Source organism: Stegodyphus dumicola, chromosome 8, assembly GCF_044657685.1.
Source record: "Stegodyphus dumicola isolate Sdum_Otavi_A_Nest chromosome 8, ASM4465768v1".
Taxonomy (NCBI): Eukaryota; Metazoa; Arthropoda; class Arachnida; order Araneae; family Eresidae; genus Stegodyphus; species Stegodyphus dumicola.
Window position 1 is genome coordinate 33,105,920 of NC_140775.1, and position 24,134 is coordinate 33,130,053.

The 24,134-nt window shown below is 33.0% G+C and overlaps 1 long non-coding RNA gene across 1 annotated transcript in view; it reads right to left on the reverse strand.

The window, feature by feature from the left end:
* Nucleotides 1-23,477, reverse strand: part of LOC146995703 (uncharacterized) — a 78,817-nt gene extending 55,340 nt beyond the window's left edge. The window contains exons 1-2 of the long non-coding RNA XR_015042834.1: nucleotides 23,356-23,477; nucleotides 10,209-10,295 (exon numbers count right to left, since the gene is read on the reverse strand). This is a non-coding gene — a long non-coding RNA (uncharacterized LOC146995703). The remainder of the gene's footprint in view (nucleotides 1-10,208; nucleotides 10,296-23,355) is intronic.
* Between the last annotated feature and the right edge of the window lie 657 nt (nucleotides 23,478-24,134).

Here is a 24,134-nt window from a genome sequence, read left to right on the forward strand (position 1 = left end):
AGTAGTGGGCCCACCAGCGGCCGAGCGGTAAAGTCGCTGAACACTGGTAGTTCGGTCCGAGGCTCGAATCCCGCGAACGGGCCGGCTGCATGGGCGCTTTCGTGGCTTTTCCCATGTGTAACATGTATACGAACCAGTTCCCCTTAGAAAGTCCTCCACGAAGGCATCCTTCCCTTTAGGCATATAGCCCTCGAGGCTTTGCCATAATCACACGTTACAGTAGTGACGTGTAGGTTTCCCATTTTGGCTTCATTAGCAAGGAAAAAATTTCTAATATTTATATTAAAATTTCAATTTTTAGAAAGAAAAATATTAATTTAATAATTAAAATGAAATTTAAGTAAATTCTGACCTTTTTTTTAAACAAAAAGAGAATAAATAATGTCGTTCAGTGTAAAACTTTAATTAAATTTTGTAATTAATTATGCTATAAAATTAGTAGACTCATAAATGGTGCTCAAAAAATGGTCAAACAGGTTTTAATAACAGTTTTGTAGAAATGAGTAGAAAAATCCCTAAAGTTGAATTTTAGTTTTTTAAATTTTTTATTTGAAATTACAGAAAAAGACAAAAGAAAGCTTGGAAAAGGAAATAAATTATTGGTTGGAAAAGTAAAAAGCCTTCACGTCATAGGCTTATCATAACGACTCTGAATGTAGGAGGCCCTTGTTTTAATAATAGAATAGTAATTAAGAGAAAAATAAATAAAAAATAAAATAAATAAAAACCTATAAACCCTTTAAAACATCCTTCTTTATCCTTCTCTTTTGGAGCTTCCAGATAAAAAATTCATACTTTTATAATGTATTATAGGGTGTAGGCTATTCCAGATTTTTTTAAATGCTATTAATAAATTTTATTGAAATTTCATTTTCTTTTCAAATTTTGGTGGGAATTAGAATTTCTTCTTTTTGTGTTTCTATTTCAGAGTAATCCTTTTTAATTCTACTAATCTGGTTAATAATAGTATTTGCAATAACTTCTTTAGATATGTTGGAGTTCCAATTTATCAGTTTAATAGTAGAAAAATTAAAATCTTTTCTTTTATAAAAAAAGTTTAATTTCTTTAAGATTATGAATACTTAGATCAAGATAAACTTTTTCTGTTTTTTTCTTGTTGGTCTTATTGAGTTTTAGACAGTTTGAGTAGATATTGCTATTTTGGATAAGATTATAATTATAAATTCATAGGCTAATTGTTGTAAGTAATAATGTCATCAATATATCTATAAGTGTTTTCAAATTTACTGAAATCGCTATGAGAAAGGCTCTTTAGGAATTTGAATTCTTTAGAAAAGTAGAAATAAGTTACAAGATGACTTGAATATGAATTTTCCACTGGAATTCCTTGCGTTTGCAGGTAAAAAAAATTGAATGTTTAATATAGTTATTTTTAGCGAAAAATGTAGAAATTCTTTCCACTTTTGTAAATCCAGAATATTAAATATTTCAGGGAAAAAAATTGCCATTTCTAAATATTTTCAAAGTCATAGCAATTAATATTGTAAATTTTAAGCTTTCTAACGTCTTCAATGATTTTCAAGTCGTCAGAAATAATCCAGCAGATTTCAGATAAATTTACTTTGTTTTTCCCTTTCTTTGGGGAGGGGCCAGAATTTTCGAGTGAACTATTATAGTTAAAATACATTGAAATGGTTCATAGGCTAATTCTGAATACAGAAAGGCAAGGATTTTTGTGGAAGAGAGATTTCAATTGATTTCAGTCTTCCTCCTCCTGACGAAGTGGCATTGAGGTTGATTCAATTCCTCTTGTATATGTTCTTTTTCCATTAAATTTCATTGATTTTTTGAATTGGGATATTGCTTGTTTGAAAAGTTTAGGTTTTAACATTTATTAAATTCTTTATTTTACATTTATTAAATTAAAGGATTATTAGAAATTTATTACTTATGAATTTCAATTTTTGGTCTTTGTGAAACATTAGTCCTAAATTTCTTACTTTATGTCTTTACTGATAATCTTTCAGCAGTTTAATGTGCGAAAATTCTAGACATGATTATATTTTGTTTTTTAAAAAAAATGCTTTGTAATTATATATATATATTTAGAAACCTGTGATAGAAAAGGAAAACAAAATTTATTCACATTCAGTAGTTGATATTGCCCTCACGAGCGGTAATTATAGCCTCAGCCCTGTACGGCTTGCTTTCCACAAGTCTTTGTAAGACAGCTATTTGTATTTTCCTCCACTTGGCTTAGAGAAGTTCCTTCACCGCTGTTGGACGGTTGTTGCACCTCTTAGTTCGGCGATCCAACTCGTCCCAGAAGTTCTCGATAGGGTTCAGGTCTGCGTTCTGGCCAGGCCATTCCATTTTGTGAACTCCATAGCCTCCATGCGAGTCCATGGTGGACCTCACAAAATGACAGCTGGCGTTAAAATCTTAGTCCTGAAAGTAACATGGGTCCAGTCGTAAAAACCGCCACAATGTAGGAAGCAAATCCTAAATAATATAGTAGGCTTCGGGGTTGCGCTTACTATGAATTTGGACCAAGGGTCTCGGTCTGTGCCAGGAGAAATACCTCTAGACCATAATTCTACCTCCGCCGAACTTTTCTTTGGGCACAAAGCATTCTGACAGAAGGTGTTCTCCAGGAAGGCCCGCACCATTCCATCCGAACAGTACAGGGTGAATTTTAATTTGTCGCTCCCGAGTACTCGTTTCCACTGATCTACGGTCCACTGTCGACGTACTTTGTATCACATTAGCCGAGCAGCTCGGTTGGATTTTGTGATCCAAGACTTATGGGCGCCAATACGACCATGAAAACCTAAGCAGATCTGCTTTCTTACAGACGGTTTACATCGAAACAACACTCTCGAATGTCTGTTGAAACTCTTGGAGTATGTGGGCCATCGGCTGGATGCGGTTCTTCCGAATTTATCTGGATAGCAGTCGTCGGTCTGTATCTTCCAATTTCTTGGGTCTGGTGACTCTGGCAATTCCGACAATCATCGCTCCCCTTTCACTTCTGAATCACGTAGCCCACTGTCGATTTTGGCTAATTCAGCTCTCTAGATGTATTCCTTAAGGATCGGCCATTTATGTGATACCCGACGATTACACCTTTCTCGAAATCAGATAACTCTGCACTTCGTGGCATCCTGCATGAGACTAATGCCAATGTGGCTTTCTACGCGATATTTCACGGCGGAAGGCGTGGCGTATATCAGGACCGCAGATATCAGGTATTTGCATGTGTGTCCAAATTCTTATTGTTAAAGTAGTGTATATACCCACTCCCTTATCCGACCTTTATTTTCTCAATCGTTGGTCGTAGTCATATATTTCCAATTACAGAAGTGTTTTAAATGACGAAAATATTCGCGTTGGGGCAATGTCAAATTTAAAAAAAAAAAAAAAAAGTAATTTTGTACAAATAAGAAAATTTAACTTTTATTCCATCCTCCGGTTCCTATACTTATATTTGAGAAAGTTTTATACTCGTTATAAAAAAATAAAATTATAGGAAGTTTGACTCCCATATGATAAAAATTGACCGGGTTATTTAATTTTAAAATTTGCAGTTTTTCATGCCATTTCCAACTTGCCTTGTGGATCGGTTAATTAGGATAGAATAATTCGACGAAATAAGTTTAAATGAGTGCAGCAAAAAATGTGTATAATTTAATAGGCCGCACAAGGAAGTCATTTGGTATCCACATCAGATTGTTTTACATGGTTTGACAAATTATAAATTTGAGAAAGTTGTGATATAATTCATTGCTAGTTCTACAGTTGTTGGAATTCTATGAGGCATGAAATTTTTAGTCTACCTTTTCAAGAACAGCAACATATACATTGTTCCAAGTAACTACAGATTTTGAGAAACATGCTTTTAAATAATATATATTTTAATTCTACAATTGTACAAATTTACACCCACTCAAAAACAACAACAACAAAACAAGAAGAGAAGAGGAAAAAAAAAAAAAAATGAAGCTTTCAGATTTTTTATTACCGCCCAAAGGAGCGTTTTTTCAATGTTTAATGGTTACCTTTATTTATTAAATATCTTCTTGTTTTAGAGGTTCATTTCGAGGTTTCACATATTTAAATTATAAGTCTATATTATTTTCATTTCTTTAAAAAAAAGATCATAAATAATGCGCCAAAAATCTATAAACGGAGCATGTTAATTTAAAATGGGATGTTAAGCTTATTCAAAGATTTGAAGATACATACTTGACTAAATTTTATTCGTATTTGTAAAAAAATAAATGAAATGTCAAGAACAATGAATTTGTCATGAACAATCATTTTAGTCAATGAACAATCATTCTAGTCAATGAACGTTTGAAATAAGAAAAATCACCTTATTTGGGAGCATATTTCTATATGAGCAGGTTTTTTTTTCCCCACAGTTCAAAATTATAACAGAGAATCCAACTAACCGATGATCATTTACAATCTATGATGAAGATAATATCTAGAAATTTCTCTCCGAGGTTACAAACTTTATCAGAAACCATACCCCATAAAGTATCAAGCTATGGTAAAGAATGTAAATAATAACAAAAATCTGAAAGCTTTCAGATTTTGTATTACGCCCAAAGTAGCGTTTTTTAACGGTTTGTGTGCTACCTTTATTTATAAAATATCACGTTGTTCGCCCTTAAACCATAAAATTCAATTCAACAACAATATTACAAAATATTTAAAAGTGCATATCTTTAGAATTTCTGATACACAGTCTCTCGCGCTGGAGCTAATTTTTTTCTCTCGTACAGTGTTACAATTGCTCTTTTAAAATCGTTTAAGCTTCATAATCAAACACTCATAAATGTTTTACATAATATGAAATAGGTAATAAAACAAATACCAAATTTGTGCTTCCGGATGCCCATATTCGGGTGGAGACATACGTTATTCAAAATTTGATGGCTCTAGGTACCTTTGTTTTATCCCAATGCGAGAAGCATATATACATTTATGGAGATTTTTATTTTATGGAGTAATTCGCCGTTTATAGTGAATAAACTCAAAACGCCAAAACGAACTTAATAGCGCTTCTGGGCTAATTGCCGTTTTAGACTAAAAAGAAACAGCTTCTTATCTCCCGTTCTACTGGGCCGATTGACTAAATTCAGCTTGCGTTTTGCATGTTTCGAAATTATGACTAAATACCAAAATTACGAGAAAATTCGAAAATTTATCTTGGCTCACTTTTTTCAGCTTGCGTCAAGAATAATTCCTTTGTCTAAATTCTTAATTTATGGTAACCCATTTCATTTTCCCTTTCTATGCACATGAGCGAGAAAAAAGAAGATGCATTGTTTATTCTTTCAAATATGTTTATACTATATTTTTTAAATCATAGCTGTTATTTTTAGATAATACTTTCCTTTTCAAAATTTTGTTTGAATTCTTTGAGTTTCATGGTTGAATTATATATCTTCAAATAATTATTTTAAATTTTTTCATTTACTCACTCGAACTTTGTAGTATTTTAAATACATGAATTATTATGAATGACATATTATGAATTATATTATGAATTTTTATTATGAATTACGCATATTATGAATTACATTACAATTAACATGAATTTTCCGGAATTCTATTTTATTTATTTGAATTTCATATTTCAAAAGAATACCTTACGACCCATATTGCGATGCGTTTGAAAATTGCATATATTGAAATAAAAAATAGACTAAAACACAGTTAATAAGTCTTTCAATGGGCTGTTTAGAAAAGATATATAAATGAGAAAGATTTATAACCAGCATTTTAACATAGGATGAGTTGCATACATTGCTTTACACAGTTTTATAATTGTGCCATTCCTTTACATAATTTTTATCATTTTACTTTTAGTTTCTTGAAATATTCTCTATATTTTAGACAAATATTTTATTTTTAAAATCGCAAGAATTAAATAGTATAAGTTAAAAAAAATTAATTTTAAAATAAAAAAAGGTATTAAATTTTATGGAAAAAATATTTATTCTTCTAGAAAAATGCCTGAAGAAAAATGCCTTTTTATTTTTCTTCAGGCATTCTGCAATACAGCAAAAAATCATCTATCATTCTTTTGTTCGCTAGACTTATTAAACATTTTCGAAACATTTTGGTACTTCTGATGTTCATATAAGTAAAGGTATCGCCTTCCGTTTCATTAGCATTTGGTCAGAGTAAAATAGGTAAGCGACTTTTAACAATAAACACTTAAGAGTCTCTAAAGTCTTTAGAGGCTAGGAATATTTAAAGCATGCGATGAAAGAAAAGATTGGTTTTATCAATACTGAAAACGCTTTTATCTGATATCCATGCACTTCTTCGGATAAAATCTTCAAGAAATTCTACTAAGACATCTTTGAATTCTCTGTTTATGATATGATATAGCATTCTATGACGTAATTTAAATTTATACAACTCTTCAGTGAGAAAACATTCGTCTTTCGCATTCACTCGCGATGTTTTTCTCGTGTCTTTTCCATCAACAAAGACCCTTTTGCTGGAATACTTGAAACCAATGCACTGAGGGAAAAACTGTACAAAATATGGTTTGAACGTCCAGATATTCCACCTTGAAAATGCGATTTTTTAAGCGGATTTTAAACAAACTGTTGTTCTTTTTTGAATTTTCTTCTTTCACAAATATTTCTTTTCAACGTTTACACAAGAATGTTAAGTTTTTTCCCTACAATTACATTTCCAAAAATTTTATATTCTTACCAAGTTATTTTGAATTTGTATCTGTTAGGCTTTTCATATTCTAGAAATTTTAGCTGTAAGTAAAGTTTAAAGCAAATTTCAAAGGACAAATATTTCAATTAAACATTTTTACAGAATGAAAAAGAAATAAAGCCTCTTCCAAACTTTTCTGATCAGCAGATGGCAGCATTCATTCTATCTTACCGGGTGACTCGATTATTATATAAGATCTAAATCTTGGCAAATTTTAGATCAATATTTTCCATATTAAACAGCATATTTTTTATATAATCTGTAACAATATCAGGAAAAACTAGTTACTTGAAACATTCTTTGTAAGAGATTTGTATCAGATTTGTATCAGAAGCTGGAATACAACCCAAAATATCACGTTCTGAAAGCTTAATTTAGCTTGTTAAATTTTAATTTGAAACTATGCGCTATGAAATATATATATCACGCATAAGCTTTTCACTTTTATTGCAAAAAGCAAATAATCAATACAAATATAGTCAAGCGTCAATGAGAATATCACTTCATGCATTTCTTTTGCAAAAAATAAGCAAATGCCCTGAAACAGACAGATTCAATTACTGTGAGTTCCACATAACTTTTCTGCGAACATTTTGAACACAGGATTATAATCATTCATGTATAAGTAAATGTTTCTCATCTTAAAAAAGCCTTCGATTTATTTTTCCTCTCCCTAGGAAACTACCCTCCTTTATTCTACACTGCTTCCAGTTTAAGGCATTTTTAAAGTGCTAATCTGAGGCTTCGATTCTAAATCAACTTATTATTATTATTTTTTTTGTTAAGAGGGGCGCTTCTTCCCTTAAGTGCGCACAATGTCGGTTCATAGGTTTACACACACATCAAGTTAAATTAAGTACAGACCCGGCTCAAAAGAATAGGCAACATACGCAGCCGTCTAGACCGAATTTCGCAGATAACGCGCCGAATTTTTCTCAAGAGCAACGACATCGCGCAGAAGAAACAGGGATATATTTTATCGGGCGTTAAAAAATGGTATCCGGAAAGGCGATCTCATCTGAAATCTTCAGAATAAATTCAACTTTCTAATAACGTGAAAAAGCTTTCGATTTATTACGGGGAAGTAAGACATAAAAATTGGTTTTTAAATATGCGCGAGATAACCAGTGGTGGCTGAGGTTAGGCTTTGGTAAAATCATTAGATGTATTCAAAACGAACGAAATTCGACTAAAGAAACGAACGTGGATTAATCCAGAAATCAGTTCAGATAAGCAGTTTAAAATATTTCTTCAGCATCAAGCATTTTTGTTGTTGTGTCTTATCTCACTTGCCTAACATTCACATCAGAGTAAGTCCACGAATTTTATCTTGGCGAGGAGCTCAGGATTGCATGTCCAGTTCCGTAGAATGCCTTTGTCCAGTTCCGTATCAGTTTTGAGAAAGGTTCTGCCGGCTGACAGTTCCAAGGGTCTCATGGGTTCTTTCCTTACGACTAAACCATTCGAGAGGAATTTTACGGTTCGTCATCTATTTTACGTATTTCCATGCCGCAAGGAAAATAAGTCTTCTCCGGTATTCGAACCCAGGCCCAAAGACAGCGGTCAGCATTGCTAACTACTATACAGGGTATGTCAGGGAAGTAATACGACTGATTTGTTTCCGCCAAAACGTGGTGAAGGTGGGGGATGTCACTGTATTGGTTGGATTGTGGGGAATCTTAGTTACCAGCGTACCAGTCGCCGATCGTCAAGCCTTCACGGAGTGTAGATCGAGTTTAAGGTGAAAAGAATAGGCAACATACAACAACATACTTTCAAGGTGCCTTGTCATATCCACAATGAATCGTTTGGTAGAGCAACTTTGTGCGGTGAAATTTTGTGTCAAACTGGGTAAAACTGCCAGTGAGACCCATGTCATTATCAAGACTGCTTCTGAAAATGATGCCAAGGGTCGATCAAGGGTTTTTGAGTGGCACAAATAATTTCGGGAGGGAACAGAGCAAGTTGAAGATGAGCAACGGTCAGAACGTCATTCAACGGCAAAAAGTGACGAAAACTTCATGCAAGTATGAAATCTTTGAAACTTTGCCCGCTTCAGACTCAGAAAACGAGTTGCCCGCGTCCGTCCAGCAATCGGTAGATCATGAAAGCTCCATCACGGCAATTAGCCGAGCCACATCGTCTTTGTTGTCATGGACTTCATGACCAAACATGGCATCACATAGCTTCCTCAGCTACCGTACAGTCCAGATGTCGCTCCTTCAGAATTCTTCTTCTTCCCTTGACTGAAAAGGGTCAAGAAAGGACGGCACCACGGTTCGGTCCAGGTCATTTAAGAGGCTGTAACGAGGAAGCTGAAGAGCATTGCAGTTTCTGCGTTCCAGGGAGCCTTCAGTGATTGGCAGAGTCGCTGGAAACGCTGGATTGATGCAGAAGGGGCATATTTTGAGAACTATTAAGTCGATGTGTCAAAATTACGAATAATTCTTTTTTAAATTACGTCCTACTACTTTCCGAACAAACCCTGTATACCAATCAGAGCGGCGTATCAAGTATTTCCTACATTGAAGCAACGATTTGACAATCTCCGTATGGCGGACGTACACTGGTCATTCCTTTATGATATTGAAATAGAAAACATAATCTTACTAACGAAAAATTACAAAAATTTGCAACTTTTAACAAGGAAATGGAGAACTGAAGGTAAATCAGCAGCTATAATTTTGATATTAATGGCGAAGGTATGATCATAGCATTTTGTAACTTATGGGATCTGAATCTCATATCCGGAGTGGCTCAAAACACTGAAAGGAATTGGCACATGTTTTTGAATGCGCGCTTTATAGGATGTTTATTCTAACATAGGAGTCGTCCTATGAATTTTTTCTTGATAATTCTGGTATCAATGGTTTCGGTAGAGAGGAATTACCACTTACAGTACTGGAATTTATAAAATTTTGTTTGAAATCATGTTTAAGTCACGAAAAATTAAAATTTCCTTGCCTTCAATCTGTATAGTATGTTATTGATCGAATGAAAATCTTAATGAAAGACATAAATGTTTAAAAAAATGTCTGAATTTGTAACAGATTGCTAATGTTAAAAATATTGTATTTTTAATTAACTAAATAAATGTATGTTGGTTTTAAATATCAGTATGTTTAATTTATATGGAGCGTTAATTGTATTGATAACCGAAAATGTCGAACCCAAGCCTGGTTAGGTATTAGCTATTTTGAGTAATCACATTCAGTAATTTCTACTAACGTATGATTTATCAAAACAAACATTCATTTATCCACGCCGTAAATGACTGGAATCCTTTGAATTGCTCGACCTCCCGTAACGGAATGCTAAGCTCAAAGCACATCTCCAATTCGAACGAAAATGAGAACACGCACGAAGTGTGTCATTCGGCGGTCGTCGAAATGTTTTCGCTGTGTCGTCGCGGAAGTGAGAAGAATGAAATTATGGTTTCCGCTTTGGAAAAGGGAGTCATTATATAGCGCCGAGGCAAGAGGTCAAACATTTACCTGTCTGGGTTTCATTCTGAGTTTTTCTGAAACAGGATACATCATGACTGCGTCTTTTGCAATCTTCAATTTAGGGGAATTCCCCAACTAGTAAAAAAAAAAAAAAAAAAAAAAAAAAAAAGTTAAATAATATTTGCAATGAAAAGGAAGCTTACTACTAAAAATTAAACTAAATCGAATTCTTGCTCTTGCTACTGTTAATGCATGAAACAATTTTTTTGTTAGCATAAAAATGAAATGCTATTTATGTTGCTATATAAAAATAATGCAGCTTTAAAATATAGCGTGAAGTTAGCTCTTAGTTTACCGGCATAATGCTTAGGACAACATACATGTTTCTCACAAAATCCCAATTAATCTGAGAAAAAAGCTACAAGAAGAGCAATAATCCCTATTATAATTAACAGAAAATTCTGTTAACAATTTACCTGTATTTTCAAGGAATTTAATTTGAAAAACAAATTTTGTTATTAGGTTAATTAATTCAGTATTTAAAACAAAAAGTATAGGCTATAAATTACAAAAGAAGTAACATCATCAAAAGAGAAGAAACTAAGTTATAAAGTGCATCAAAGAGCAATAGTTATAACAGAATCTAGTAATACAGTATGATACCTTTACATAGTTATAACCTTATATAATATAAAGGTTCTCATCCACGGAAGGAATTTGATAGTTTCAGAAGGAAATGCAAATAGTTTTTTATTTACCTGTTCAGTATTTAGTTTTAGCATACAAAAAAAAAAAAAAAAAAAAAAAAAAAAAAACTTCTTTTATTCAAGTTTTCCTATTTATAAATGTTTTCTACTCTATTTCAAGTTTAATTTATAAAACACATTAAACATAATGTGATGAATTTCTCAAGTTTTGGAAAAAGAGGGGAATGATCGGCTAAAGGGGGCATGGAGCCAAAAAAAAGTTTGAAAATCACTAATATAATGCAACGGAAATCAAATTTTTTAGCCCAAAGAAACGTTAATGGAGAAGGGCTATTAGTCTAAAATCGGGATTGTGCGTTGAATAAAATTCCGAATCACTTTTCAAATTGTTCTCACAAATATTATCGCCCTGTATTAGATTTGAAGAAATAAAATAATGAAGAATTTGCATGAATATATGCATGTTTTTCGCATTGTGAAAAAAAAAAAGAGTACCTAGAGCCATCAAATTTTGAATAATACTATCCTCCACCCGAAAATGGACACCTGGAAGCTCAAATTTTGAATTTAGAATTTGTTTCATTATGTATTTCATATTTTGTAAAACTTTTAACGAATTTTCAATTCAGAAACTTAACGATTTCAAAGCGAGCAATGGCAACATACTGTACGGAATAAACTACTTTTATCTCCAGCGGCCCACCAGCGGCCGAGCGGTAAAGTCGCTGAACACTGGTAGTTCGGTCCGAGGTTCGAATCCCGCGAACGGGCTGGCTGCATGTGAGTTTTCGTGGTTTTCCCCATGTGTAAAGTACATACGAGCCTGTTTCCCTTAGAAAGTCCTCCACGAAGGCATCCTTTCCCTTAAACAGATAGCCCTGGAGGCTTTTCCATAATTACACACACACACACACATTTATCTCCCGCTCGGGAGACTGTCTATCGGAAATTCTAAAGATAGACTGTTTTAAAATACTTTATTGTGTATTTCAAATTTTATGAAACTTGAACGAATTTTTTATTAATAAACTAAATGATTTCAAAGCGAACAATGGCAACACTGTAGGGAAAAGAAACACTTTTTTTTAATATCCAACGCCCCAGATTGTCTATCGAAATTCTAAAGATAGGCTGTTTTTAAATATTTTTAGCCCAAATGCTCTCGAAACGTATATGTGTATGTAAATGAGAAAAACTTCCTTTTGGACGTATTATAAAATCTGAAAGCTTTCAGATTTTTTAATTTAATATTTTAAAATATTATTTTTGCTTGTTAATCATCTATATCTTCATTTTTTATGCTTTTATATTAAAATTAGATTTCTTACAAATATTTTAAAACAAACTCGTGTAAAATTCGCTCTAGAACCAAAGCAATGATAAAAAATAATTCTAAGCGTTTTCTGTTTAAAAGGCTAGATGGTTTGTTTACATTTCCATCCCAGCAAATTCCTTGTGTTAAATTCCCTGAACTACACATAAAAAGCAAGCAACGGCAACACTGTACAAGGAAAAAACTTTTATTACACAAATAATATAGCTACGCATTATGTAAAAATTAACTGATTAGAAAATCTTCTTAAAAATGGGATTTTTTTTCTGGTTACACTCATCATTTCTATGAATGGCAGATTAGAATTTCGAGAAATTTTAATTAATTGTTTAACGTAACTGTATCTGTATAAAATGGAAAATCATTGTGTTTCTGACATAAGAATGTTTAAAATTAGAAATATGAAATCGTATGAAAATTTTGAGACCTCACGTTTTATTGTTTCAATTACAGCTACGGTGATAATGCTATGTGAGTATAAAATGAACATAAAATGTTTAGAATTTACCTTTAAATGCTATGTTTAAGAATAGTTAATTTTCGAAACTCGAAAATAAAAATAAATATCAATTAAAAAAATGAATAATTTTTTTGGAAAACTATCATTCAATTGTTTTTAAAGTAGGTCACTTTAATCACAAGTTTGTTTTTAAAATCCGAAAAAAAATAAAGTAAAAATAGTGATTTGTTTATTCATGATGTTGCGCGCACAGTATATACTACAATTTTATGCCGATGACGAAGAACGTGTTTTATTTACCTTTTTTTCTGGGGGGATGAAGGGAACATGAAGCAGAAGAGCAAATATAATATCAAGGATATCAAAATAAGTATAAAACATTTCACGATCATGAACTAGTTCTAAAGACATTGGGCTCTAAAATGTGTTATAGGTTTGGCATATTTTGACAATTTAAAGGTAGCTGACCCCTTAAACAAGGTATCGAGTTCAAATTCGTGGTAGAGAAGTCGGTTTTTTGTTAGGGTTTTTCTTCTTTATGACAGATGAGTATCTTGAGAATAATTCAACAATGCTTTTATATTACGGACAGTTCAACGCATTACGTACAATTAAATTAGAACAGTTGTTGATACCAAATAACTAACAAACATTTCGATATCATCAGCTGCTATCCTATAGTTCTCTCTTTTCCTTTCTGTATACTCGGCAGACTGTTTTGTTTACTCTAATGGTTAGCGATAGCCATTTTTTCTACAGCAAACTTAACCCTTTTTTGATACGCATCTTTTTATCACTCCTTCAACTTTTGCCCGTGAGTTTCGAAACATCCTGTATATCGAACTTTTATGCAAAAGGTGCAATATAAAAAAGAAGTAAAACGTAAGAATACAGGAAAACACAATTAAAAAAATCTGATGTGAACACCACATGACTTCCTTGTACGGAATATTAAATTATACGCATTTTTTTCTTGCATTTCGTTTAAACTTATTGGATTGAATTAAATCTACTTCGCGGACAGCGCATAAACCACAATAGAATAAATGCATTCTTTAAAATTCACTCTATTTGTTTACCATAGCGACACTCTGGCACTAGGTTCACTTAACAGTATTATATTTCGTTCATATTATAACTCAGAATGCACAAAATTTATATCATTTAAAGAATTATCCACATGTTCGTTACCACATTTCAATCGTTGCCACATGTTCTATTCAAATACTATAATAAAGCTAGAACGATGTATAAAAGAAATTAAGGAAACAAAAAAGAAATAGTTTTTCACAGACGTTTGAGTATCTCTCATTCAATTAAATCAGTTCTCACTTCGCGACAAGGCAAAAATACATAAAAACTCAAAATATCTGTATTAAAAATTACGAAGTAAATCTTAAACATTTATTTCCCCGAAAAAATTCCAGAAAGGATTAAGCATGAGTTAATTCGCAATAATAAATGAAGGCGTTATCTTTGTTGTTGCGAAGCTACGTTTCTCTAGATTGGCAACAAATTCACTACTCTGCTGTTTCAAATGTACACAAGCAAGAACTGAAAACGTATTAGGCTTAGCGGCACTTAAACAATTTTAAAATTGTTGATAATTCTAAAAATATTGCATACAGATTTACTAAAGGCATAAAAACCTTAACCGGAAGATAAGAACAACATAATTCACTCATTTTTAAAGCAAAAAATGTACAATTTGCAAACATATGAGAGTAAAGAAACTGAGATCACTGAGCCGGGTAAGAGAGTTGAATATATATATATAAATATATTTGTATACGTTTGGCGTGGCCGATTGCAACCAAAATACGAGGTGCACATCTACATGTTATAGTAGTCTTATATACAAAATTTCAACGTTCTGAGGCTACTCATTTTTGAGTTATGCGACTCAAAAACGTACGTACGTTTGAGTACGTACAACTCATTACGTACGCACGTACGTAAGTACATACGTTCGTACAGACGCCACGAAAAATTCTCTTCAGAATTAATTTTAAAGCAGTTTTTTAATTTTTTTGGAGGAAAATAGTCTTTTATTCTGTCCTTACGTACAGATATTACGCAAAAACATCGTTAAATTGCATTCGAAAGCGGTCAAAATGGATATTTTCTTTGAAATATGCTGCCTGAAACTTTTCACGATTACAATACTTCTTTTTTACTTCGTACAAGGAAGTAAAAACGAAAAAAGCTACATTAGAATGGAAAACAAGAAAGAGGTTAAATAATTTTGAATGAAGTTGATTTAAAAATTAAACTAAACAATTTTATGCCAAATATTTAAAGACGAAATTGCTTCAGTACATCCAGCTCAGGCATCACATTAATTGAAATCGAACTTTTGTGCAATTAGAATTAAAAAAATAATAATAATAAATGTAAATCTAATAAACCATTTTTTGTTCAAAACTTCTGTCGTTTTCTTAATCTAATTCTTATATTTAATTATTTATGCGGAATTGCTTGTATTATTATTATGTTTCAAGTTGTATATTACTGAGAAAAATGAAAGACGGTTGATGAAGAAAGGCATTTCTTTAAAAAGAGTCGTTGTAAGAAAATGTTTGGAATCCACATTATATAGAGCGGTGCATTAAAGTATGTCTTTCATAAATTTACGTCAAGACTGAAATGTTCATAACTGTCAGTTTGATATAATATAAATTAAATATACTTTAAAATGTTTACCAATTAGATTAACATTTATATCAATTAGAGGTAGGTTACAATACGTTTTTAATTAGATAAATTATAAATTAAATGCACATTAAATTTCCATTTGCTTATTATTTATTTACGCTTTTGGTAATTGAACTATTAGCTGAATAGTTTAAATGCCAAAAATAACTAGATAATATTTTAATAACTAGCTAGTATTTTAACTATACTTGCTTTATTCGATATTATTATTTTGGTAGGTAAACTATTAGCGTCATGCTTCTCAGTACTTTTGGGTGACAGATTTGAAATAAGTGAGGAAATCGTGTTAAATATTATTTGTCCATAGAGTGCTGACAGTCGCAAAACGAATGCACTGGAAGATTCCTGAATGTAATGTAAAGGAGACAAGCGTTGAGCAATCGTGTTCAGTTAAAAGCCAGAACGATGTCGTAGTTGTAACAGGAGGAGAATCAAGGATATTTTTTGTCCAGGAGATGTTGCGAGCCTTTCCTTTAGCTTTTATGCATAGATCTGAATCATGAATTTTTCTAAACTCCATATTTAGCAGTTTCTTAGCAGAATAAAAGTTCTTTGGGTTTTGGAAGGACAGTTATTCCTTCATCGTCAAGGAAATCTGCATTCTCATTCCCTTGCATTCCACAATGCGTTAGTACGCATTGTAATTTTAGTGAATTCGTAAGAATGTCGGCACTTGTAATTACATGTACTTTAAATTACATACATTCGGTGAATTTTTACAAACATAAAAGGAAGTTTTAAGTTAGACTAGAAGAGAAACACGCTAATGTGACAATCAAAATCGTAAAAAACAACCTTATATTTAGCGTAGGTATAATGAAACACTCAATCGATTTCGAGGGCAGCTAAAGGTCCCTCCTCATCAGGAGAAAGAAATACATAGAAAGAAGAAAATAGGAATCACAGAAACACGTGGTGCTTATCAGCACTGCACGTGGTTATAACTAGATTTTTAATCAGAGTTGCACTGGCCGCCTACTTTTACTGAGCCAGGCTGTCTGATCAAGCATAAAGAAATATTAGCGAAGTTAAAATAGGGAGCGAGGGGCAAATGCACATTACGCTCAAAATCTGAATTTCAAATAATTATTTGAAAATAATTATTTCAAATAATTATTTGAAGTTCAAATAATTATTTGAAGTTCAGATTTTGAGCGTAATGTGCATTTACCCCTCGTTCCCTATTTTAGTGAGCGTAATGTGCATAATTATTTGAAAATAATTATTTCAAATAATTATTTGAAGTTCAAATAATTATTTGAAGTTCAGATTTTGAGCGTAATGTGCATTTGCCCCTCGCTCCCTATTTTAACTTCGCTAATATTTCTTTATGCTTGATCAGACAGCCTGGCTCAGTAAAAGTAGGCGGCCAGTGCAACTCTGATTAAAAATCTAGTTATAACCACGTGCAGTGCTGATAAGCACCACGTGTTTCTGTGATTCCTATTTTCTTCTTTCTATGTATTTCTTTCTCCTGATGAGGAGGGACCTTTAGCTGCCCTCGAAATCGATTGAGTGTTTCATTATACCTACGCTAAATATAAGGTTGTTTTTTACGATTTTGAAGTTTTAAGTTGTTAAGAATAAAGGTTATTACTTTTTCAAATAATTCGCTCAGTTTGTTCATTAATACGGTAAAAATCTGAGAGAAAAAAGGTCATAGAGCCCATCGAATGGCAACACTCTGGGAAGCCGCGTGAAATACGAATTAAACTAAACTAGTGGTCTGAAACTGACGGCCCTTGGGCCACATGCAGTTCCCGAAGCAATGTTATGGGACCTGTGATAATATTTGAATTACGTATGTGTAGTAAGAAAAACAGAAGCTTATAATTATTCACATACAAACATAGTATTTTTTATTTATGCTATAAGGCATTTCTCCCGCCTTCTCAGCGTGTCTTCGTGGTGTAATGGTCTGCATTCTGGGCGCGTATTCCAGAGGTCCGTGGTTCGATTCCCAGCAAAAGCGTTGCTTATTTTTCACATTTCCTGCTTCCAAAAAATACCTAATGACTCTACAATGCATTGAAGAAAAATTTAATAAAGAAGAGAAAGAGATTAAATTATTACTATTTTATTGTCAAATTTTGCCCCACTCGGTAAATTTTCTCTGAAAGCTTAGAAAGGTTTCACAATTTGTTTATTTTTTGTTTAAATTAAGCTAAGTTATTTAATGATTAATGAAACACGTTAAAATTATTGAAAGAAATGTTAGAAGAAGAATTTAATAGTTAATATTTAGTTGCTATATTTGAATTGTAAATAGGAAATAAATATAAATTTGAATTTTTCACCCTTTCCCACATTATTATCATCTTTTATGTGTGTTTTGATAAGTATTTAGTAAATGAAGCTTAGGATTTCTTTAAAATATTTTCTGTTTTCAGATTGTGCATTTTTCTGCATGCAATTTAAGTTTGAGGCCACTGCTCGGTTAACATTTGTTTGTGCAAGGCAACGCTTGCCAGTTGTTGTGGATAGTTAATGGCATGGTAGGATAATGTAACAATTTTGGATGGCTCCGCTAAAGACATTTTTAAAGCTAAAATTGACAAATGTATCACTTTATGACAATATTAAGGAAATTTAAACTTTCAATCCGTTTTATTCGGCTGTCAGTACAGCAAATGTTTCTAACACCAAAATAAGTTCTACGCATCCTTTAATACTTCAAATAGCAATATATATATAGCTTTTGACGAAACTGCAAAAATAAAAGTTAATGCCAAAAAATTGCGCCAAGGTGTTGGAGGTTTAATGTGCGGTCAAGCAGAAAGGTTACAATTACAACTCATCCTCATCGAAAGTGACGAAATACTACTTTCAGACGAAAATCATGCTCGAAAGATTTCTGTAATCGTTGTTACCTTGCATTGTTTCATTGCTGCTGTGGCGATCGTTAAAGAAAATGACAAGGAATTCATGAGTTTCTTTCTATTTCACAAACGTCCTTCCAAAGTCAAGTCAAAGTTTTCGACATTTTATGAAAGGAATACAGGAAGTGTTTCCCTTCTACATGCTATTTGCGTGCTCCTGTGCATGTACATAATGAGCAAATGTAACGTGCAATGTAGGCAATATTGCGGGTACGTTTGTGTAACAGACAAAATTAATAATTCAATGAAAACTAAATAAATCATTGTACATGACATTGTAAAATTTCGCTTTTAAGAAAATGTCTTATAGAATTCTATAAAATATTTAGAGTTCTAGTAATAAGTCTGTAATACTGCCTTACAAAGAATTTTTATAGAGGATGGCAGAGCTCTATAAAATTTCACACGGAACTTTATAAATAACCCTATATAGAGATTGTTTTTGTAAAATTCTATAGAAATTTTATAAAGCTTTCATAGAACATAATTCTGTAGAAGGTGTAGTTTTGCAAAATTATATAAAATTTTTTATAAAGCCTTTAAAAATAGTACTCTATAGAAATCTGATTCTATAGAAGATTCTATACGTGGAACCATTTGGAACTCTGCACAAATTTTTACAAAATCCCTGTACAAATCTGTAAGGAATATACACTGCTCAAAACAATTAAAGGATATTGCGATTTTAGGTGGATCTTGTGACTGGGAAACTTTTTTAGCTGATTGATACATGGTCGACAGACGTAGTAGGTTATATGAGAATAAATAACACATGTTTGGCAGAAAAAAATGCATTTTATTGCGCATTTGTGTACAAAAGGAAAAAAACACAATTTGTGCATATGAGAAAAAAAGAATAAGAAAAGGTGTTTTCTTCAAAGGACATCATTTTCAGTAGGGGGTATCGTTTCCATGGACGACCAGCAACGTTGAACACATTTGAGGCATGGAGTCAATGAGGCTATTAATCACAAGTTGGGGTATTCTGTCCCACTCTTCCAGAAGAGCTCTTTCCAGTTCTTGGAGAGTTTGTGGGGGTGGTTGGCGGCCAGCAACTCGTCTTCCTAGAACGTCCCAAACGTGCTCTATGGGGTTCATGTCTGAAGAACACGCTGGCCATTCCATTCGTACGTTTCCTTCCTCGAAAAGGAAATCCTCCACCAGGTTAGCACGATGTGGCCTGCAGTTAGCGTCCATTAAAATGAAGTCATCTCCGATTGCTGCAGCGTAAGGGATTACAATAGGTCTGAGGATCTCATCCCTATATCGGCGACCAGTCAGAGGTCCATCTCGAAAGATGTAGAGGTCTGTGCGCCCGTCAATGGCGATGCCACCATACACCAACACTCCCCCACCGCCAAATCTGACACTTTCCTGCAAGAACGCAGGATTATTCCTACTGCCACGGTCCCTCCAGATAAAAATACGCCTATTATCAGGATGAACAGAAAAGCGGAACTCGTCAGGAAAAAGAACATTGCTCCATTCATTTCTCCTCCAGTTCGCATGCTCTGTTGCCCACTCCCTGCGGTCGCGACGATGCCTTGATGTTAGTCTAACACATACCATCGGTCAGCGAGCATACAAACCTACACCATGGAGCCGGTTTTGGACAGTCTGAGTTGAAACCTTGGTGCCAGTAGCCGAGCGAAGGGTTGTTGGAGAAGAGTAGCATTCATATAGCGGTGTCTCCGAGCCGTTAACACTAAATAACGGTCTTCATTGGGGTGTTGTTGCCCGTCTACGACCTTGCCCTGGTCTTCGCCCTGCACTTCCAGTTTCCAAAAAACGGTTCCAGATCCTGGAAATCACACTTTGTGACACTACAATGGCTTGCGCTACTTCGGCTTGAGTTTGGTCCCCTTCTAACCTATCAACAACTCTCCAAGCTTCTGAATCGATTAAATGACTTCGCTGAGACATCGTATTCATCGAAACAAAGCAGTCATTGAATGCCGATCACCCTTGTCTTCATTGTCTTTTATTCAGTTGAAAGTCAAATTTCATTCGCTGCCGCTGAAGCGACGTTTTTGACGTCGAACTCAAAATTAGCATACTCCACAGTTTGAAAATCAGAAAAATTTGCATTTGTGATCCTCTTCTTCCATTTTCGGCAAAAAAAATTTCGCTTATATCTTTATTTTATATAAAACTTACAATATCCTTTAATTGTTTTGAGCAGTTTACATGTCTTTAGAATATCTAGACATAACTCGTATAGAGGCGTATCTAAAATTTTATAACTACGTATAGAGACTGCATTTAAAATTTTATAAAATTCTATAGTAGAGTTCTGACCTAATTTATGAAAAATTAGTTTCTAATTCCAAAGAATTCTAAAATAGTATAATATTGGATTATTTTATACAATTCTATGAGGCATTTTCGTAAGTGTACTCTAGTAATAGTACTATGGACTAATTTTCCTGTAAAATAAGTGAGAGATATTCTATAAAATTCTATAAGATTTTAGATATAGCTTTTATAAAGTTATGTACAGGGTGATTCTAAATTGTTTTTACAAATTAAGAGAGGTGATAGTACTCATCCAGATGAACAATGATTACCATAGAACATAGAGTCGCATTCCACTCTGAGAGGCAGAAAAGAAGAAATATTAGAATTCCAACCTGAACTTTAAACAATGTTGGGAGAGGGAATAAACGAGACCAAAAGTTTTCAGTAAATTTAGTGAAAATTCACAGAAAGTGCACAAAACGGATAAAACCGAAAACTTGGCATTCGAGTGTTAATTCGAGCTCAGACTTTGATGGCAAACACTCAAATGCACATCTTTGGTTGGCAAGGTCTTAACTTCGCAAACGATTGCAACAAGCTAATTATCTAATCAAGGGCTGAATATTGTCAACTAACTCCAACTTACGCTGTATGCCATGATTAGCATGAAAAGTTCATGCTGTGTTCCGACTGTCAGAATTTCTTCTCCCATAGAAGGCTGCTTTAAGTAGAATGAACCCAGCACAGTAAGTCCAGGAGGACAGGACAGACGATGGCGAACGGGAAAAAAACTGCTACCTTGATACTTGACATCAAGGTAGCTGTTTTTTTCCCTAATAGGTAATTTACCTGTAATAATTTGTGCACTCTCTGTGAGTTTTTCACTAAACTGATTGTGCAACTTTTGGTCTCTTTCATTCGCTCGCCCAACACTGTTATAAGTTCAGGCTGGAATTCTAATATTCCTCTTTTCTGCCTCTCAGAGTGGAATGCGACCCTATGTTCTATGGTAATTATTGCTCATCTGGATGAGCACTATCTCCTTTTAATTTGTAAAAACAACTTAGAATTACCCTGCATATAGACTTTATAGAGATATTTGTAAAACTTCTACAGATATTTATGTGCAGTTATTCTATAAAAATTTCCAAAAATCCCACATATAGAATCTTATATAATGTGTATAGAGTTCTACGCAAAGTCAGATCCAGTTCATAGAAAATTGAGCCATACTTCTTAAGAATTTTAAGCAAATTTCCTTGCTGCAATTTCCTGTAAAATATTTTACATAAGCTTTTGGGTATTTAAAAGCATTGTAGAATCAACAAGAATTTCTTTTGGGATTAAAAAGAATGAATTACATTTTTACTTTTGAACAGAATTTTAAATCTAAATTTTTAAAGGATCTGTGACATGATAGATTAAAACTTTCGGAACAAATGTGATATTTTTTCCCTATTTAAATATCGTTTTATTTAAATAATATTTAAATAAATACATTATTAATAACATTTAAATTTAATTTAAATTCAGACATATTCATCTTACCAGAAGAACATGTGCAGTAGTTAAAAATATTCATTTCAGGAATTGAAATTTTAAAATTAATAGTATAAATTTCCTCTAACAAATTTTATAATTTCAACTAATTTTACACATTTACAAAATTTCACTTTTGTATTACTGTTAAGCAATACTGTTAAAAAAATTGCATAAAATGTTAAATTTAGAAGCTAAACAACGTTAAGCTAGAGAAATAAAAGGGAAAATTTTCATTCAAACATTATTTAATATTTATTTATAAAAAAAGTGTTTATTTTTGCTGTTCTGTATCCCATATAGTACGTCAAAAATTAAACATTTATATTAAATAAAGTTTGAAACTTTGCATATATCTACAAAATACTCTTCTGCGAAGGATCCATAAAATTTCTTCATGAGTTTGCAAACCAACGTATGTATAAAATTCTATTCTGCGAAAGCTAAATAAAATTTCTTTAGTTTTATAGAGAAGCATTTCTATACAAGATTATCTATAAAGTTTTATAGGAATTTCTATAGAGGTCTTTAAGGCTCTGTAAAACATTTTCGTAACAGTAGTTATAGCCTCTTTTTCCGAAAACAAAGGTAGAGAATTTTATGAACATAATTTCAACTCTGTGTGGAGAAGTTATATGATCCTTTCTTCCTCTTTCAAATGGCTGGACACTTACTTTGGAGCAATTTTCCGGGAGCGTTCGAAATCATCGGTCTTTTAGCCATTTCATCACAGAAAAATAGCCCACTGAATATTATAAATAGGTAGCCCATTTAAGATAGACCGATATTTAACTCGTAAAGAAGACAGGAAAGATGCACATAAACATCCCAAGCCTATACATTCGAGCCTGTACTTTGGAGTTCGGACTAGCAGTCAACCTATGCTATAATTTGTTACTATTAAATATGTACTCGAGGGTCATTTTTTTACTCCCGGCTTTCTTCGTAACTATGGTAACGACAATGCGGCAGATGGGCTAGTCTACTATTTTTTCACCCCTATTTCATTTCCGTTTAAAGTATTTCGCTTCGCGAAAAGCGCTTATATGAATGCTGATTTGAACTACGATCTCAAATGAGGTGGAGAAAATGAGTGCTGACAACACGCATAACGATCGTAATAGAGAGAGAGAGAAAAGGCCTTGAAATGTCTATTTAAAAAAATTGGCTATAAGCATTTGCTTTCCAGGACGACAGTTACATAAATGTAAAGTCTAGCATTTTATATTTTCTGGGTAGAGTAAGAATTTCACTTAATAAACTATTAACGATGGTTTAATGAAAAGAAAACAAACAAAACATATATATATATATATATACACACCTTTACGTGAATACCTTTAGGTGAATACTTGTATGTTAGCCAGTACATCGCCAGCAACTCTCCTGACTCCGATTCCTGCAAACGTTCGAAAAATCTAGAAGCTAATTTGGATCCTTCCTGGAGAGAGAGAGAGAGAGAAAAAAAAAAAAAAAAAAAAAAAAGATTTTTTTTATTTACTTTTTTCCTGTTATTTTATTCATATATTTTTGTCTTTAAGAATGAAGAAATTTTTTTATTAAATATGAACTGCTGACCGGTTAGAATAAGCGCGTATCTGCATTGTGTCACATTTTTTGGGTAATCCTTCTTGAGCGAAAGTCTCAGGGCAACATTTTTTATCTTTTGTTAACTTTTAACCACATTTTTGCACGCCGCGTTCCACTAGAATTGCCAACAAATGGAATAGAAGCAGTCCACAATGTTCAGTCTTATTGTTACTTTGCTCTAACTTTTGCCAATGCTCTAACTTTTGCTATGAATACATGACAGAAAATATACGAATATGATGGAAATGTAATGTAATCTACTAGCCAATAAAATAAACTCTTAAAAAAAAACTGGAGATTGGTTTGAGAAAAGTCATGTGGAAACTGAGACAACTGCGGAGAATAACGATGTGATGTGATTTTGAACGCGATTGCCAAATATCACCCGCCGAGGATAAAAAAAAGTGGTTTTATTCGTCAGCTGTTGTCGAAAATATATTTCATCGTCAAAAAGCTCCATAGAATGGGTGTGTGTGTGGGGGGGGTGTATCGGCGAATACTAGTTAAGGAAAA